Below are 13071 nucleotides of genomic sequence, written 5' to 3' on the forward strand. Positions count from 1 at the left end.
AGTCAGATGAGCATTAAGCTCATCCTGCCAGGCATCACTCTTGGCAGCAGTCTTGGTTTATAATGATGGTGTAGTACATTAATTAGGTCATTCCCTTTTATTATCTAGACTTGTTACAAGAAGTATAGTATTGTGTTGAAAGTTATGTGATTTTTTGTCATATAAGCTGATGTGACTGTATTAAGAAATACATTTCAATTCTAAAAGCCTGTTTTCAATATTTAACTTAGCCGGTGATTATAATAGCTGCAACTCTGTTGCTCGACAGAAAACTCTAAGGTAAAATTCGCCAGCGATCGCTACACAGGTTGCGGGTATGCCCAACAGCGCCATCTGTCGTCCAGATACCCAGTACTCAATGTAAACAAAGAACTCAATTTTCTCTCTGTCGTGCTCCCGACAAGACGTGCTTATTCGCTGTTGCTAAACTGGATTTGTTTTCACAACTAATTGGTGAAGTACACTATTCTAGTTTTGAGCTTTCGCTATGCAGGTGTTTTATCTTCATCTTAAATCTTGAACTCGTTTTGGATAGATTTAATTATGGTGACAAAGAGAGTATGGACTTTCTTTCACTTTTAAATGGCCGACCCTTCCCTTAGCGGAAGTGTGTTTAGGCTTTTAGTAATTATATCACGTTATAGATTTTCCCCTATATATTTTATATCTCTCCGCCTTTATTAGGCCTCTTCGATTAACTTTCCATTTATTATAAACATATAAAAATAATTTTAATGTTTTGTTTATATAGACCTTTCCTGAGAGTAGGCGGTCCTAACTTGGAAACCGAAGTTAATCAACGTTGAGCCCTTTATATCGTAATTAGCTTTTAAAGAGCTAAGGATTTAAAACTTTTTAAATGTAATATTTTATGAAAGAATTTCTTTGATAGTCTTCGTACTGTTTTCAAAGATGAACTAACGTTTAGTTTATTTATGCTACGCAGTTGTTGACGTTCAGGACGTTCAACATGCGCTCTATCGTTACGATAGAGAGAGAGTGTATCACGGTTTCACTTTGCAGTAAGAGTAAATCGATTCTGACGTTTTGTTCATTCTTTCTTAGCTTAAATGTTTTAAATTCTATTTTAAAGGAACTTTTTATTTGAAAAACCTTTCAGTTTTTTCCTTTAGTCAAATAACATGTTTTTTTTGACGAAATATAATTGGGCTCTTCTCTTAGGTGTGAAATCAAGAGAGAAAGAGAGAGAGAGGGAGAGAGGGGAGAGAAAACGTTCCGTTCAAGCGGGTAACGTTGTTCTCGTGTTACTCTCGTCCCTAGTCGCTGTACGGGGAGGAAGGATAAAACGTTTTAGTTTTTTCAATATTAAACTTAGCCGGTGATTATATAAGCTGCAACTCTGTTGCTTGACAGAAAACTCTACGTAAAAAATCCGCCAGCGATCGCTATGCAGGTAGGGGGTGTACTTCAACAGCGCCATCTGTCGTGCAGGTACTCAGTACTCAATGTAAACACAGAACTCAATTTTCTCTCTGTCGGGCTACCGGCAAGACCTACTAATTCGCTGTTACTAACTGGTTTTGTTTTCACAACTATTTGGTGAAGTACACTATTCTAGTTTTGAGCTTTCGCTATGCAGGTGTTTTATCTTCATCTCAAAACTTGAACTCGTTTTGGATAGATTTAATTATGGTGACAAAGAGAGTATGGACTTTCTTTCACTTTTAAATGGCCGACCCTTCCCTTAGACGGAAGTGTGTTTAGGTTTTTAGTAATTTTTCTTATCACGTCATAGATCTATATATTTTATATCTCTCCGCCTTTATTAGGCCTCTTCGATTAACTTTCCATTTATTATAAACATATAAAAATAAATTTTAATGTTTTGTTTATATGCGACCTTTCCTGATAGTAGGCGGTCCTAACTTGGAACCAAAGTTAATCAACGTTGAGCCCGTTATATCGTATTTAGCCTTTAAAGAATTTAAAACTTTTTAAATGTAATGTTTTATGAAAGATTTTCTTTGATAGTCTTCGTACTGTTTTCAAAGATGAACTAACGTTTAGTTTTTTAAGCTACGCAGTTGTTGACGTTCAGGACGTTCAACTTGCGCTCTATCGTTACGATAGAGAGAGAGTGTATCACGGTTTCACTTTGCAGAAAGAGTAAATTGATTCTGACGTTTTGTTCATTCTTTCTTAGCTTAAATGTTTTAAATTCTAATTTAAAGGAACTTTTTATTTGGAAAACCTTTCAGTTTTTTCCTTTAGTCAAATAACATGTTTTTTTGACGATATATAATTGGGCTCTTCTCTTAGGTGCGAAATCAAGAGAGAAAGAGAGAGAGATAGAGACGGAGGGAGGGAGAGGAGAGAAAACGTTCCGTTCAAGCGGGTAACGTTGTTCTCGTGTTACTCTCGTCCCTAGTCTCTGTACGGGGAGGAAGGTAAAACGTTTTTAGGTTTTTATTCTCGTCCCCAGGCTATGTGCAGTGAGAGATTGAAAACGTAGTTTATATGAACTAGTGTTTAGTCTCTTTCCCAGCCACTGAATTTTTTATCTTAATATATGTTTTCTGTTTTTTGCTGGTGTTAATGAGCTGCATTATACGACTGATTTCGCAATTACTACCTTTTAATGAAGGGTAGAATTGCGTGTTTCAGGTAGAAATCAGTAAAAGTTTCGATTTCAGTGAAATAAGTGCAAAACAGAAAATCGATAAAGTGATATGCGCAAAGTGTTACAGTGTTGCGTCCGAGGGTTCGTCTGTTCGTGCCTGTCGTTCACCTAGTCCGGGACCTCTTGCAAGCTCCCAAGCCCAGGGGAGAAGTAATGTCGAACGACTTATGGGTTCGAGAGGCCTTGATCAACGAACAGACGTTTCCCTCCGTGGTTTCGGGCGTATCTACCCAAGATCGCCCCACCCACACAAAGACGAGAGAGCCCATTTATTCCTCGTCTGCGGAAGAGGTTTCTCGTAAGAAACCATGGACCAAGGTCTCGCGGCTTATTAAGCGCAAGTCGGTCCCTTCCGCGCAAGTCCAACGGCCCAGTTGTAGCCACTGGGTCAGTTCGTACTCGCTGCAGTCTTCCGACGACTGCTCACCTCCTAAGAGAGGCAAAGCGGTACCGCATCAGGCAGTCACACCGTCTGTTGCCGCACCTGCTCCTGTAGACCCTAAGTGGTCTGTGCTGTAGACCATGCAGTCTCAGTTAACGTCATTGATGCAGGACTTTCGTGCGGAGAAGGTTGACACTGCACCAACCTCTAGCCTACAACCAACCACGGTTGTGCGTCCTGTGGACGCTGAGGCGACCTTCTGCCGCTCTCCAGCTGAGAGAGTCCCGCCACCCATGCGTTCCAGTGTACCCTGCCAGCCGCATGTTGACGTTCAGCGACGCACGGAACCTTCCGTTGACGTTCGCGAGGTACAACAACAGTCTAAGTTGTTTTGTTTTGACGCGGTGCGTCAACCTCCGCATTCTAGAGTTGTTTTGACTGCTCAGTCTAGACAGTCAAAGCAGTCTCGAGTGGACGCTGTACGTCCTCACGCACCTGTTGTGGTTGACAGTTCAGTTGTTGACAGTTCACAGACTGTCAAGCAGTTACATGACGTTGCGTTCTGGTCCGCTACTAATGCACCAGTGAGAGACTCAGCTTTTATCGGACAAGGTTCCTGTAGATGAGGAAGTTGCTGTTCTCCCTCCTACTGATATTCCCTTGAGGACTCTGTCAGATGGAGAGGAGCCTCAAGCTGCTTAGCCTCCTATGGACTTTAATTAAATCATGATGATTTTTTTTAAGGATCTTCGTCCGGATCTTGCAACTGCTGCTCCTCGTTCGCCTAAACGTCAGAACTTACACTAGGCCTAGCTACTTCGAAGCCGTTGTTTTTAAGCTAGTGCTCTCTCGCTCTCCTAGAGAGCGTTACGTTGGCTAGGCGACTGGTTTTTTCACCAGGAGGAGTTTGGGGGATACAGCCTTTGATTTCCCTTCTTTTAAACTGGTTTATAGAGCGAGAGTCTGATATGACACGAGAGAAGTTCTCGGCTTGGGAGTTCATGTCTCTGCCCAGATAGACTTCTCAATTCTGGTAGACTCTCCCTGGCGCCTAGCCAGGAGATGCTCCAAGTTGTTTACAGGTCAACTTCTCAGCTTTTGTCGAGCCTTTGAAGTTTTGCTGTACTATTATGTCACACATAACAAGGCTTTCAGGGATGGTAAACGGTTCCGCCTCAGTCGCTAACCCCGTCTGTTGCCACACCTGCTCCCGTAGACCCTAATTGGGCTTTGCTGCAAGACATGCAGTCCAAGCTTGCGTCCTTGATAGAGGACTTAAATGCGGAGAAGAACCTTCTGGCCAACAACCTTCCAACCGGTCGGTTGTGCGCCCTGTTGACGCTGAGGTAACCTACTCGCGTCTGCCAGTTGAGGTGGTTCCTCCTTCTGGCCAACAACCTTCCAACCGGTCGGTTGTGCGCCCTGTTGACGCTGAGGTAACCTACTCGCGTCTGCCAGTTGAGGTGGTTCCTCCACCGATGCGACCCAGTGTGGGTTGCCAGCCGCACATTGACGTTAAGCGACGCTCGGAGGTGGTTGTTGACGTTCAGGACGTTCAACAACCAGCAGAGGTGACTTGTTGTGACGCAGTGCGTCAACCTCAGCAACCCGGTAGGGTCTTGACTGCACAACCCAGACGGTCTAGACAGTTTCGGGTTGACGCTGTACTTCCTCGCGCACCCATGGTTGTTGACAGTTCACAGACTGTGCAGCAGTTCCATGATATTGCGTCCGGCTCCGTCACGCATCCACCAGTGCGACGGGATTCAGCGAGTCAGACGTTGCCCACTCCGTTGCCGTTTCCTCATCAGTTTCGGATGAGGAACCCTCTGATGAGGACGTTGCTGAACTAGACGATCAGCCCCCAGCCCTGCTATCCATCCAGAAGATGCTGAAGAAGGAACGCTGCTCAGTCAGGCTGTGGATGAGTCTGGTAGGGACGCTGTCATCCGTGGATCAATTTGTGTCACTAGGAAGACTACACCTCCGTCCTCTTTTATACCATCTAGCTTTTCACTGGAAAAGGACAAGACGCTAGAAGCGGTCTCGATCCCGGTTTCCGAAAAGATAAAGTCTTGTCTGACTTGGTGAAAGGACTATATCAACCTAAGAGAGGGTCTTCCCCTGACTGTTCAGACTCCCAACCACGTTCTCTTCTCGGACGCATCGGACGTAGGCTGGGGTGCGACATTAGACGGTCGGGAATGCTCGGGATTATGGAACTCGAGTCAAAGGACAATGCATTTCAACTGCAAGGAGCTACTAGCAGTACGTCTGGCCTGGAAAAGCTTCAGGTCTCTCCTTCAAGGCAAAGTGGTGGAGGTGAACTCGGACAACACCACGGCTTTGGCGTACATCTCCAAGCAAGGAGGGACCTACTCTCTGACGTTGTACGAGATCGCAAGGGACCTCCTCACCTGGTCAAAAGGTCTAGACATATCACTAGTAACGAGGTTCATCCAAGGCAACTTGAATGTCATGGCAGATTGTCTCAGTCGGAAGGGACAAATAATTCCAACAGAATGGACCCTCCACAAGGATGTATGCAAGAGACTTTGGGCCACCTGAGGCCAGCCAACCATAGATCTCTTCGCAACCTTGATGACCAAGAGGCTCCCAAACTTTTGCTCACCAATCCCGGACCCAGTAGCAGTTCATATAGATGCCTTTCTCCTAGATTGGTCACATCTAGATCTATATGCATTCCCTCCGTTCAAGATTGTCAACAAGGTACTGCAGAAGTTCGCCTCTCACGAAGGGACAAGGTTGACGCTAGTTGCTTCCCTCTGGCCCGCGAGAGAATGGTTCACCGAGGTACTTCGATGGCTAGTAGACGTTCCCAGAACACTTCCCCTAAGGGTGGACCTTCTACGTCAGCCACACGTAAAGAAGGTACACCAAGGCCTCCACGCTCTTCGTCTGACTGCCTTCAGACTATCGAAAGACTCTCGAGAGCTAGAGGCTTTTCGAAGGAGGCAGCCAGAGCGTTTGCTAGAGCAAGGAGAACATCCACCCTTAGAGTCTACCAATCGAAGTGGGAAATCTTCCGAAACTGGTGCAAGTCAGTATCCGTTTCCTCGACCAGTACCTCTGTAACTCAAATAGCTGACTTCCTCTTATATCTGAGGAAAGAACGATCTCTTTCAGCTCCGACTATCAAGGGTTACAGAAGCATGTTGGCATCAGTCTTCCGTCACAGAGGCTTAGATCTTTCCAACAATAAAGATCTACAGGACCTCCTTAAGTCTTTTGAGACCACGAAGGAGCGTCGTTTGGTTACACCTTGTTGGAATTTAGACGTGGTACTAAGATTCCTTATGTCAGACAGGTTCGAACCGCTACAATCAGCCTCCCTGAAAGATCTCACCTTAAAGACTCTTTTCCTGGTATGCTTAGCCACAGCTAAAAGAGTCAGTGAGATTCATGCCTTCAGCAAGAACATCGGATTCTCATCCGAAACGGCTACATGTTCTACAACTTGGTTTTCTAGCCAAAAACGAGCTGCCTTCTCGGCCTTGGCCAATATCGTTCGATATTCCAAACTTATCGTATGGTTGGAAATGAACTAGAAAGAGTCTTATGCCCTGTAAGAGCTCTTAAGTTCTATTTAAAACGAACTAAACCTTTACGAGGCCCGTCTGAAGCTTTATGGTGTTCAGTTAAGAAACCATCTTTGCCTATGTCAAAGAATGCTTTATCCTATTTTATCAGACTGTTAATACGAGAAGCTCATTCCCATCTGAATGAGGAAGACCAAGCTTTGCTGAAGGTAAGGACACACGAAGTTAGAGCTGTCGCAACTTCCGTGGCCTTTAAACAAAATAGATCTCTGCAAAGTATAATCGACGCAACCTATTGGAAAAGCAAGTCAGTGTTCGCGTCTTTTTTTATCTTAAGAATGTCCGGTCTCTTTACGAGAACTGCTACACTCTGGGACCATTCGTAGCAACGAGTGCAGTAGTGGGTGAGGGCTCAACCACTACAATTCGCTAATTCCATAACCTTTTTAATCTTTCTCTTGAAATGTTTTATTATTGTTTTTGGGTTGTCCGGAAGGCTAAGAAGCCTTTCGCATCCTACTTGATTTGGCGGGTGGTCAAAGTCATTTCTTGAGAAGCGCCTAGATTAGAGGTTTTGATGAGGTCCTGTTGTATGGGTTGCAACCCTTGATACTTCAGCTCCTAGGGGTCGCTCAGCATCCTAAGAGGATCGCGAGGCTCCGTAAGGAAGACGTACTTAAAAAGGCAGAGTAATTGTTTAAGTCGACTTCCTTACCAGGTACTTATTTATTTTATGTTTGTTATTTTGAATAACTGCTAAAATGAAATAAAATATCCTTAGCTCATAATAATGTAAACAATTATTGCTGGTCTCTACCCACCCCCCTGGGTGTGATTCAGCTTATATAATCACCGGCTAAGTTTAATATTGAAAAATGTTATTTTTATAATAAAATAAATTTTTGAATATACTTACCCGGTGATTATATATTAAAGGACCCTCCCTTCCTCCCCAATAGAGACCCAGTGGACCGAGGAGAAAATTGAGTTCTGTGTTTACATTGAGTACTGAGTACCTGCACGACAGATGGCGCTGTTGAAGTACACCCCCTACCTGCATAGCGATCGCTGGCAGATTTTTTACGTAGAGTTTTCTGTCGAGCAACAGAGTTGCAGCTTATATAATCACCGGGTAAGTATATTCAAAAATTTATTTTATTATAAAAATAACATTTTTATTCTCGTCCCCAGGCTATGTGCGGTGAGAGATTGAAAACGTAGTTATTTGAACTAGTGTTTAGTCTCTTTCCCAGCCACTGATTTTTTTTTTTTATCTTTAAATATGTTTTCTGTTTTTTGCTGGTATTAATGAGCTTGCATTATACGACTGATTTCGCAATTACTACCTTTTAATGAAGGGTAGAATTGCGTGTTTCAGGTGGAAATCAGTAAAAATTTCAGTGAAATAAGTGCAAAACAGAAAATCGAAGTGATAAAGTGATATGCGCAAAGTGTTATAGTGTTGCGTCCGAGGGTTCGTCTGTTCGTGCCTGTCGTTCACCTAGTCCGGGACCTCTTACATGCTCCCAAGCCCAGGGGAGAAGTAATGTCAAACGACTTATGGGTTCGAGAGGCCTTGACCAACGAACAGACGTTTTCCCTCTATGGTATCGGGTGTATCTTACCAAGATCTCCCCTACCATAAGACGAGAGAGACGTTGTTTCTCCTCGTCATCCGAAGGCTTTTCGCATAAGAAACCTGTCACAAGGTTTCGAAGCCCTTAAGCGAAAGTCAGTCCTTTCAGGACAGGTCCAGCGTCCTGGTTACAACCATTAGGACAGCTCTGACCCTATGCAGTCATCGGATAACTGCTCGCCGCCTAACAAAAGCGTAACACAGACTCCGAGAGTCTTTTTTTGTAGGCAAAGTGTTGCGGTCACAGACGTTACCCTCGTCTCTTACCACAACCATTTCCGTTGATCCTTAATGGGTTGTATGGCAAGACATGCAGTATATGCTTGCCTCCCTTATGGAAGACTATTCTGCCGATTAGTCCGTTGAGTCTAGCCGTTTATCTCATCGATATCCTGGCTTTCAGCCAACCTAACGTTCCTTTGTGCTTACTGTTGACGTTGGCGTAGCTTAGTCACGTCAGTCAGGTTGTTTAGAACCACACTCGATGCGGTCTCGTGTGGTTTTTCAGCCGCATTTGGACGTTAGGCCACTTGCTGAGGCTCCTGTTGACGTTCAAGACGTTCACTAACAATCGGAGTTGACTTGTTTTGACGCTGTGCGTCAACCTCCGCATTCTAGAGTTGTTTTGACTGCTCAGTCTAGGCAGTCAAAGCAGTCTCGAGTGGACGCTGTGCGTCCTCACGCACCTGTTGTGGTTGACAGTTCAGTTGTTGACAGTTCACAGACTGTCAAGCAGTTACATGACGTTGCCTTCTGGTCCGCTACTTGCACCAGTGAGTGTGGACTCTGCTTGTAAAGCATTGCCACCACGGTAGGTCTCTCCCTTGCTTGAGACTCAGCTTTTATCGGACAAGGTTCCTGTAGATGAGGAAGTTGCTGTTCCCCCTCCTACTGATATTCCCTTGAGGACTCTGTCAGATGGAGAGGAGCCTAAAGCTGCTTATCCTCCTATGGACTTTAATTAAATCATGATGTTTTTTTTAAGGATCTTTGTCCGGATCTTTTTGTAACTGCTGCTCCTCGTTCGCCTAAACGTCAGAGCTTACACTAGGCCTAGCTACTTCGAAGCCGTTGTTTTTAAGCTAGTGCTCTCTCGCTCTCCTAGAGAGCTTTACGTTGGCTAGGCGACTGGTTTTTCACCAGGAGGAGTTTGGGGGATACAGCCTTTGCTTTCCCTTCTTTTAAACTGGTTTATAGAGCGAGAGTCTGATATGACACGAGAGAAGTTCTCGGCTTGGGAGTTCATGCCTCTGCCCAGATAGACTTCTCAATTCTCGTAGACTCTCCCTGGCGCCTGGCCAGGAGACGCTCCAAGTTGTTTACAGGTCAACTTCACAGCTGTTTTCGAGCCTTTGAAGTTTTGCTGTACAATTATGTCACGCATAACAAGGCTTTCAGGGATGGTAAACGGTACCGCCTCAGTCGCTAACCCCGTCTGTTGCCACACCTGCTCCCGTAGACCCTAAATGGGCTTTGCTGCAAGACATGCAGTCCAAGCTTGCGTCCTTGATAGAGGACTTTAATGCGGAGAAGGTTGCTACCGAACCTTCTGGCCAACAACCTTCCAACCGGTCGGTTGTGCGCCCTGTTGACGCTGAGGTAACCTACTCGCGTCTGCCAGTTGAGGTGGTTCCTCCACCGATGCAACCCAGTGTGGGTTGCCAGCCGCACGTTGACGTTAAGCGACGCTCGGAGGTGGTTGTTGACGTTCAGGACGTTCAACAACCATCAGAGGTGACTTGTTTTGACGCAGTGCGTCAACCTCAGCAACCCGGTAGGGTGTTGACTGCACAACCCAGACGGTCTAGACAGTCTCGGGTTGACGCTCTGCTTCCTCGCGCACCCATGGTTGTTGACAGTTCACAGACTTTGCAGCAGTTCCATGATATTGCGTCCGGCTCCGTCACGCATCCACCAGTGCGACCGGACTCAGCGAGCCAGACGTTGCCCACTCCGTTGCCGTTTCCTCATCAGTTTTCGGATGAGGAACCCTCTGATGAGGACGTTGCTGAACAACAAGACGATCAGCCCCCAGAATAGATCAAGCCCTGCTATCCATCCAGAAGATGCTGAAGAAGGAATGCTGCTCAGTCAGGCTGTGGATGAGTCTGGTAGGGACGCTGTCATCCGTGGAACAATTTGTGTCACTAGGAAGACTACACCTCCGTCCTCTTCAATACCATCTAGCTTTTCACTGGAAAAAGGACAAGACGCTAGAAGCGGTCTCGATCCCGGTTTCCGAAAAGATAAAGTCTTGTCTGACTTGGTGGAAGGACAATATCAACCTAAGAGAGGGTCTTCCCCTGGCTGTTCAGACTCCCAACCACGTTCTCTTCTCGGACGCATCGGGCTGGGGCGCGACACTAGACGGTCGGGAATGCTCAGGACTGTGGAACTCGAGTCAGAGGAGCATGCATATCAACTGCAAGGAGCTGTTGGCAGTACATCTGGCCTTGAAAAGCTTCAAGTCTCTCCTTCGAGGCAAAGTGGTGGAAGTTAACTCGGACATCACCACGGCCTTGGCGTACATCTCCAAACAAGGAGGTACCCACTCACTGACGTTGTACAAGATCACAAGGGACCTGCTCATCTGGTCAAAAGGTCAAGACATCTCCCTAGTAACGAGGTTCATCCAAGGCGACTTGAACGTCATAGCAGATTGTCTCAGTCGGAAAGGGCAAGTAATTCCAACCGAATGGACCCTCCACAAGGATGTGTGCAAGAGACTTTGGGCCACTTGGGGTAAAACCATCCATAGATCTCTTTGTAACCTCGCTGACCAAGAGGCTTCCAATCTATTGCTCTCCAGTCCCGGACCCAGCAGCAAGACATATAGATGCTTTCCTCCTAGATTGGTCACATCTGGATCTCTACGCATTCCCACCGTTCAAGATTGTCAACAAGGTACTGCAGAAGTTCGCCTCTCACGAAGGGACAAGGTTGACGTTAGTTGCTTCCCTCTGGCCCGCGAGAGAATGGTTCACCGAGATACTTCGATGGTTAGAAGACGTTCCCAGTAGTCTTCCTCTAAGGGTAGACCTTCTACGTCAGCCACACGTAAAGAAGGTTCTCCAAAGCCTCCACGCTCTTCGTCTGACTGCCTTCAGACTATCGAAAGACTCTCGAGAGCTAGAGGCTTTTCGAAGGAAGCAGCCAGTGCGATTGCTAGAGCAAGGAGAGCTTCTTCCATTAGAGTCTACCAATCGAAGTGGGAAGTCTTCCGAGACTGGTGCAAGTCAGTTTCTGTATCCTCGACAAGTACCTCTGTAGCTCAAATAGCTGTTTTTCTCTTATACCTGAGAAAAGGACGATCCCTTTCAGCTCCCACTATCAAGGGCTACAGAAGCATGTTGGCATCGGTCTTCCGGCATAGAGGCTTAGATCTTTCCAAACATAAAGATCTGCAAGACCTCCTTAAGTCTTTTGAGACCACCAAGGAGCGTCGTTTGGCTATCCCTGGATGGAATTTAGACGTGGTACTAAGATTCTTCATATCAGACAGGTTGGAGCCGTTACAATCAGCCTCCCTGAAAGATCTCACTCTTAAGACTCTTTTCCTGGTATGCTTAGCCTCGGCTAAAAGAGTCAGTGAGATTCATGCCTTCAGCAAGAACATAGGATTTTCGTCAGAAAAAGCCACTTGTTCGCTACAACTTGGTTTTCTAGCCAAAAATGAGCTGCCTTCTCGGCCTTGGCCTAAATCTTTCGATATCCCCAGCTTATCGGAGATCGTAGGCAATGAACTAGAAAGAGTCTTATGCCCTGTTAGAGCTCTTAAGTTCTATTTAAAGCGTACTAAACCTTTACAAGGCCAATCTGAAGCTTTATGGTGTTCAATTAAGAAACCATCCTTGCCTTTGTCAAAGAATGCTTTGTCAGACTTTATCAGATTGTTAATACGAGAAGCTCATTCACATCTGAGTGAGGAAGACCGAACTTTGCTTAAGGTGAAGACGCACGAAGTTAGAGCTGTAACAACTTCCGTGGCCTTTAAACAAAATATATCTCTGCAAAGTATAATGGACGCAACCTATTGGAGAAGCAAGTCAGTGTTCGCGTCATTTTACTTGAAAGATGTCCAGTCTCTTTACAAGAACTGCTACACACTGGGACCATTCGTAGCAGCGAGTGCAGTAGTGGGTGAGGGCTCAACCACTACAATTCCCTAATTCCATAACCTTTTTAATCTTTCTCTTGAAATGTTTTTATTGTTGTTTTTGGGTTGTCCGGAAGGCTAAGAAGCCTTTCGCATCCTGGTTGATTTGGCGGGTGGTCAAAGTCATTTCTTGAGAAGCGCCTAGATTAGGGGTTTTGATGAGGTCCTGTTGTATGGGTTGCAACCCTTGATACTTCAGATCCTAGGGGTCGATCAGCATCCTAAGAGGATCGCGAGGCTCCGTAAGGAAGACGTACTTAAAAAGGCAGAGTAATTGTTCAAGTCGACTTCCTTACCAGGTACCTATTTATTTTGTTTTTGTTATTTTGATAACTTCTAAAATGAAATAAAAATTCTTAGCTCATAATAATGTAAACATATTTTGCTGGTCTCTACCCACCCCCCTGGGTGTGAATCAGCTATTATAATCACCGGCTAAGTTAAATATTGAAAAATGTTATTTTTATAATAAAATAAATTTTTGAATATACTTACCCGGTGATTATAAATTAAAGGACCCTCCCTTCCTCCCCAATAGAGACGCAGTGGGACGAGGAGAAAATTGAGTTCTTTGTTTACATTGAGTACTGGGTATCTGGACGACAGATGGCGCTGTTGGGCACACCCGCAACCTGTGTAGCGATCGCTGGCGAATTTTACCTTAGAGTTTTCTGTCGAGCAACAGAGTTGCAGCTA

The 13071-nt window shown here is 45.3% G+C and overlaps 1 protein-coding gene across 1 annotated transcript in view; it reads left to right on the forward strand.

The window, feature by feature from the left end:
- Window positions 1-13071, forward strand: part of LOC137648545 (E3 ubiquitin-protein ligase RNF103-like) — an 87658-nt gene that overhangs the window by 6304 nt on the left and 68283 nt on the right. The window lies entirely within an intron of this gene.

The sequence above is a fragment of the Palaemon carinicauda genome, chromosome 1 (assembly GCF_036898095.1).
Source record: "Palaemon carinicauda isolate YSFRI2023 chromosome 1, ASM3689809v2, whole genome shotgun sequence".
NCBI lineage: Eukaryota > Metazoa > Arthropoda > Malacostraca > Decapoda > Palaemonidae > Palaemon > Palaemon carinicauda.